Source organism: Oryctolagus cuniculus, chromosome 6 (assembly GCF_051225735.1).
Source record: "Oryctolagus cuniculus isolate XC-2025 breed Fujian yellow rabbit chromosome 6, ASM5122573v1, whole genome shotgun sequence".
In the NCBI taxonomy this organism is placed as follows: domain Eukaryota; kingdom Metazoa; phylum Chordata; class Mammalia; order Lagomorpha; family Leporidae; genus Oryctolagus; species Oryctolagus cuniculus.
The window spans coordinates 163,236,032-163,243,176 of NC_142872.1; positions in this window are offsets into that span (position 1 = coordinate 163,236,032).

Below are 7,145 nucleotides of genomic sequence, written 5' to 3' on the forward strand. Positions count from 1 at the left end.
TAAATTCAAAGCTCTAGAGTGGCACATCCACATCATAAAGCCATGAGTTCTGTTCCCAAGTGCCAATTTCCATGCACAGCCTTGTAGTCCATCAATGATGAAACCTTATCTATTGTTACTTACTGGATGCTGACAACTGAGACAGTGCCACTTTCAGAATGCAAAGTTATGCTGCTGGATTCACAAGTCCAACCTCCATCTGCAGTTCTTCTAAGAATATTTCCAGACTCATAATCCCATTTACATCGATCCAGAACTGCACTGTATATTCCCCCTGACATTTTACAATTGCATGAAGAGATCCACCCCGTTCCCTCTGAAATCCTCCAAGGGAAAATGAATGCAGTGGTTTGCTTGTTTGCTTGTGATGTAATTTTATACATATAACAGGTATATCTGAGAGGTTAATGGGTGAACCACCACTATAGTGGGAGCTGAACACAAGATGAGTAGGGCTACATTCTCTCTTATTCTGGGCAAATCACCTTGGCCCTGATCCAAAGGGAACCCCACCATGAGTGGGAGTGCATCCTCTGTGGGAGAAGGAGGAACTTAATGAGAAGCTTAAATTAATGTCTGTTCCTGCCTCATACTTTCATTCCTCCTCAGAACTGAAGGATTTGGATGTAAATTTTAGCAAATGATAAAGCCCTCAAAAAGGATCTTTGAATAAAGTATATAAAAGTGGGGCTATTCACGTGTATCTGTTTCCCAATACAGACCCTGAATTGACTCTATGGGGACATGTTGTGGAAAGTTTAAAAATCTGAGAAGCAAGAGGGGAAAATGTCCAAGGCCTCAAATTCCAGAAGTGAGAAAGAAAGAAGGAGAGAGGAGGGCTGGGCCCAAGAGGTGCTAGGAAAAGGAGGATTCAACTTCACTACTAATGATGGTAATTTTCACAGAGCAAGTCACTTTTCTGAAACTGACTTTGATATTTAAGAATAACCAATCACAGCATGTGCAATCTGGAAGGTTTCTTCTAGCTATTCCATTCTACACTGTAAGTTATAATTCAGAGGTGAGGCAAGCACCATGATCAAAATAATAATCTGCAGTAGATTTTAAACTTCTTAAAGGCATATATCTGCATATATCTGTATACCAAGTACTGGCTCTGGTATAGGCAACCAAGAAACACCACCAATGGCCCTAAGGATACAAAATGCAGATAGCACCAACGTTGTCTGCACTTGGTCTGGAAATATTGCTGAGGTTTCCTTTCATTTTATCAGAGAATGTTTTGGTGCATGTGTTGTCTATTACTTAAAACATTGGTATGCTTTTGAGTTATATCCCTTCATGTCTTAAATTTCTCATTTATAGTTGTCAGCATATATATATATATATATATATTATGATGCAAAATAGTGAGAAATTTATGTATATATACACACACTTGCACAATGCCCCATGCATAGAAAACACTAAATAATAAATTGATAAACTGATTATAAATATATAAATGCCTTATATGTATGCTGAGATATGCTCATGTGTGAATGCAGCCACATGTCTCTATGTGTGTATGTGTGTGTGTGTGTGCATATTACTCAATCCTGAATTCTAAAATTATATTCATTCATAAGTGAGGAAAATATCAGATTAATTGATCTGTTTTACAATAAATCTTTTATTTAATACCCATCTTATATATCTTACAAAGCTGTGAGAAATGATTAATAATGCTTGAAAGATAAATGTATGCTTTTTCACTTACTATTTATTTGAATAACACACTTTAGCTTCTAATCAAGATACAAATTAATGCAACAAACACGGAGAGTCTGTACTTTGAGAGAATTGGAAAGAAAATGTACCGGAACAGAAGCAATCTCTTGTACATACACAACAACACAACAACACCACACACAGACTGACAGATGGGGTCCTGACCTTCTCATCCACAAACCCACAGCCTGATACGCACCTAGGATGAAGAGCAAGTGGCATACTGTCCAAACATATGTTTTAATATGCAAGTAACCTTTCACCCTGAAGGCTGCAGATCCTGCCTGCATTGATATTTGTGTTAATGCTTCCATAGTTAGTTAAATGTAAGGCCTGCACCTTGGGCTTCTAATTTCCAGTTCAGAACATTTACACATTAATATTCACACAGTTTGCTGATCCAAAAGTGAGGGCAGTGGCTGTGATGTTCCTTTATGTGAATAGGCTATAGTGGTTGCTTGCCTGTTACACTTCACATTTTAGGTTGTCTAGAACATCATTTCTAAGAGTTCCAGAAACAGATTTTTTTTAAGTCTGGCTTCTATTTTTCTTTTTGAAAGTGATGCATATTTCACTTTTTATTAAATTCCACCATGTCTTTCTAGGTGAACACAAGTATATTATAAAAAGTTGGTTGAAGGGTTCAATGTTGTGGCACAGTGTGTTTAGAAATTCCCTGCAATGCCAGCATCCCATATGATTGCCAATTCCAGTACCAGCTGCCCCACTTCCTTTCCAGCTCCCTGCTAACGTGCTTGGGAAAGCAATGGAGGGTGGCACAAGTACTTGGTCCCTGCTACTCATGTAGGACAACCAGATGGAGTTCTTGGCTTGTGGCTTCAACCTGGCCCACTCCCAGCCATAACAACCATTTGGGTAGTAAACCAGTGGATGAAAGATAACTCTCTCTCTCTCTCTCCCTCTCTTTCCATGTGTGTGTGTGTGTGTGTCCCTCTCTTTCTGTAACTCTGCCTTATGGCATATATACACTATGGAATATGAAATCCTGTCTTTTGCAACAAAATAGATGCAAATGGAAACCACTATACTTAGCAAAATTAGCCAGTCACAAAAAGACAAATGCCATATGTTTCCCCTGATCTGTTGTAGCTGAGTGCCTAAAATGTAATGTATAGGAATGAAATTGACATTTTGAGATTTGATGATTACTTACAGTCCTTGTCTCTATTGTTGAGGAATAGTGTTTTGTTTTTCCTAATACTATTTGTTGAAATCTTTACTTACAGTAGGGTTAATTTTATGAGTATAAAAGAAACTGAAAACAGATCTTTGTAAAAGTTAAGAGCAGGAATAGGAGAGAGAGGAAGAAGAAGGATGGAAGTGCAGGCAAGAGGGAGAGTAGGATCTGAAGAATCACTATGATCCTAAATTTTTACATATGAAATGCATGAGGTTTGTATACTTTAAATAAAAGTTTTAAAAAATATATAAAAAACTAAAAATATTGGTGGAAAATTGAGTGAACAGTTTCAGTTAAATATTTCTATTTTCTGCATTTTTCATTTTCATAATTGCATTTTCCATGAAATTTCTAAAGACCCCTTACACGCCTGATTCTGCTCATTCCAGCATAATGTGTTCTAACCAAACCCCTCATGATTGCTATCCTTACCTGGTTCACCCTGACCCTGAAAGTTGAATTCAGACATCAGGAGTGTCAAAGGATTCTCTATAAGAGAGTTCAATGGGACATGAAGAACAGCAGGACCTTAAAATATTATGAGAAAAGCCTACAGAGGAAAGAGGCTTTCCAAGGTCATACAGTTAAATTGATTTCAAGGATCAGGAACTTCTCACTCCTACATTGGTGGCAATCTGCCTTTTGCAGTCTTTTTTTTTTTAATCCTTCAAAGATTCTTGCATAGAAAATACATTTTCTGTTTCGAACAATAAAAGGATAGCTCACTACTCCAGTGATTATTCCACCTACTACAGCATTTATCAGATACTCCTATATCTCTCTTCTCCCCCTTCTCCCTCTCCCCTAACCTGTCTCCTTCCCTCCTTCTTTCTCTCTCCCTCCCTCCCTCCCTCCCTCGCTCCCCCTTTCTCTCCCTCTCTTTCCCATCTCCTCCTCTCCCTCTCTCCCTCTCTCTGTCCCCTTCTCTCTCCTCCTCCTCCTTCCTTCCTTCACCTCCCTCTCTCTGTCCCCTTCTCTCTCCTTCTTCCTTTCCTTCTCTCTCCCTCTCCCTCTCCCTCCTCCTCCCTGGATCCCTATCCTTCTTCCCTTTTTCTCTCTTCCCTTTCTCCTCCCACTCTCTCTCCCTTACCCTCTCTCTTTTCTTCCTTCTAACTCTCTCTCCCTTCCCCTCCCTCTCCCATCCTCTCTATCTCTTTCTCAGATGAGATAAATGCCATATAAGTGCCAGATTCTAGTCTGTTGACAAACTTGAGGAAACAGAGCCAACCCATGATTCAACCCAGCTTTATCCTTTGTCTGTGAGGAACAGTCTACCATCCAGATGGACTCCCACAGCTTTGGAATCAGAAGCCTGTATATCTGTGCTAGATTCTTCTAGAATCTCTCTGGCAAAGAAGATAAACCAATCAAGCTACCTGATGGAAACTTGAGCATATATTCCACTATGCAATGCATGTGACTAATGACCATCATGCCTTGTTCCATGTGGAACAAGGATCAACAAACCATTCCGTAGGCCAAATCATCTTACTACTTATTTTTATAAACCAAGTTTTACTGGAATACAGCCATGCCATTATATTTGATGTATCACCTATGGCCACTTCCTTTTGCCCAATATGGCTATAACAGGCATTTGAGGAGTGAACCAGCAGATGGATGCACTCTTCTCTTTTCTTCTCTTCTTTGTTCCCCCTCCTCTCTCTCTCTTCCCCTTCCTCCCTCTCTCCCTCATTTTACTTTTTAAATAAGATAAGAATAAATAAAAACACATGAAAAAACAGCCTTACTCATCTTGAGACAGAGAGAAGCTTTCAGGATGAAAGAACAGCATGCAAAAAGATAGATATCTGGTGATTATAGTACACAATTTGAGGGAAAAGGATGAGAATCTGAAACAAATGGAAGAAAAAACATCTTTAATTAGCTTCATTGCTCTATTTTTCCAAAGACTCAGATTCTGCATATCTGAGCATTTTAAAGACCAGTCACACTTGTGTTCATAGCCCTTTCTGATAAAAGTAGTAAATATGAAATAAAATTTGTTCAAGCTTTTTCTGACTGGTCTCAACACCATGGTTAAAGGAAGTTTTCTCAGCATCTTTATTCCAGTCCTACTCCTACCATTAAATAGCCAACACCCCTGAGATGAGTGTCTCCCTATTCCTATATACTGCAGGCTGCCCCTGTCTATTTTCGTAGGACGACCTGTATTCCTCTGGGACTTAGGCCTGACTTAAAGCCTTGGCCCCCACATTATGAGAGTTTGTTTTTTTTTTTTTTTTTTTTGACAGGCAGAGTGGACAGTGAGAGAGAGAGACAGAGAGAAAGGTCTTCCTTTTGCCGTTGGTTCACCCTCCAATGGCCGCCGCTGCAGCCGGCGCACCACGCTGATCCTGGCAGGAGCCAGGAGCCAGGTGCTTTTCCTGGTCTCCCATCGGGTGCAGGGCCCAAGCACCTGGGCCATCCTCCACTGCACTCCCTGGCCATAGCAGAGAGCTGGCCTGGAAGAGGGGCGACCGGGACAGAATCCGGCGCCCCAACCGGGACTAGAACCCGGTGTGCCGGCGCCGCAAGGTGGAGGATTAGCCTATTGAGCCACGGCGCCGGCCCGAGAGTTTTTGTCAATATCTTCAAGCATCAGATATGTTTCTGCTCTCTTATCTAATTAATTTATGGAACTAGGACATATTTTACTTTGGAGGATACAATGCTATTTGAAAATTTGTGGCAAAATGTTTAGTTTATGGAGATGAGGGTGTGGTTTGGAGGATTAAGCCTCCTCACACAGTGCCAGTATACATTTTGGGTGCCGGTTCAAGTCCCTGATGCTCCATTTCCAATCCAGCTCCATGCTAGTGTGCCTAGTCGAATAGCAAGGGATGGCCCAACTACTTGCACCCCTGCACCTCTGTGGGGGACCTGGAGGAGGCTCCTGGGTACTGGCTTTGGCCTGACCCAGCCCTGGTACTTGTGGCTATTTGATGAAAGATAGGGTGGGTGGAAGATTACTCTCTCGCTCTCTCTCTTCCTCCCACCATCCCTCCCTCTCTCTCTTTCCATTTCAAATAAGTAAATAATTTTTTTAAAATGTTTAGTTAAAATTATCTCACTCTCTTTTATTTGAAAGCACCACTGATTCTCTCACATTTAAATGTTTAAGATCTTTTATTTTCCTGCTGAATCCTCAAGGCCCACTTGAGAAAACATATTGGAACAAGTATGGGATTCACTTGGGAGGATTTTGGAATTGAAGCGGATGAAACCTTTGTTGTTGCATCAAGCTGATACCTACTTATCTTTAAAGACTATTGCAAATGTTTCAGAACATTTCAGAGAAATTTTATGGCCTATAGAGCCAATCAATTTAAATCCATGGAGGTCTATTTATCTTTCTATATATCTATCAATCATATTTTAGATAGTTATAATAAAGTGTAAACCAAGGACAATTTCTGCCATGATTTTTGTCAGGAAATATTATATTCTCCTTTGTAGCTTGAGACCATTCAGACAATTTCAATATTTTTTTGTCCTTGTGTCTCAGTGTCCCATCAAGTGAAATCACATCTCTTCAAAACTGTGCTGGATTTTAATTGCAGCCAGATAAGTGGTAGACTGGAACTAAAGGCCTTTAATAGTCAGACACTATGTCAGAGCTGGTAGGTACTCCCCAACACAGGCTACCCCGGATCCCTTGCAATCTGTGTCACAGTAACCTGGGGCTTTTTTTCTTGAGCTCTGAACTCTATTTTGGCCACTCGTTCATGGTTGTGTGAAAGACAGCACATGTAAGCACTCTCCATGGGAACACAAATCAAGAATTCATGCAAACTGCTCCCTCAGCTTTGCTCTTGCTTTTCGTAGATTCTGTAACTGCATGCAGCAGTATGACCTACCTAGAGGTTCTGGTCCCTACAAGTTCTTGTTCGTAGCCCAAGGAACAGCAAGAGCTTATCACAATACCATGTGTATATTTGTCTTCTCAAAGTTTTGGTATCTCTTCAGCTATTTTTGACTGAAGCACACATAAAATATAGAAAATAAAATGCCACTTGTTAAAGCTACTCTATCATAATGTTCTCTATCCACCAATTCTGTCTATCTATCTGTCATCTATCTATCTATCTATCTATCTATCTATCTATCATCTATCTATTCACAAGTAGCCCTTATTTTTAATATCCTCATGGAAAACAAATCTATGTGTCTTAGTTCAGATTTTATAAAAAATGGCTTATATGGAGTAATT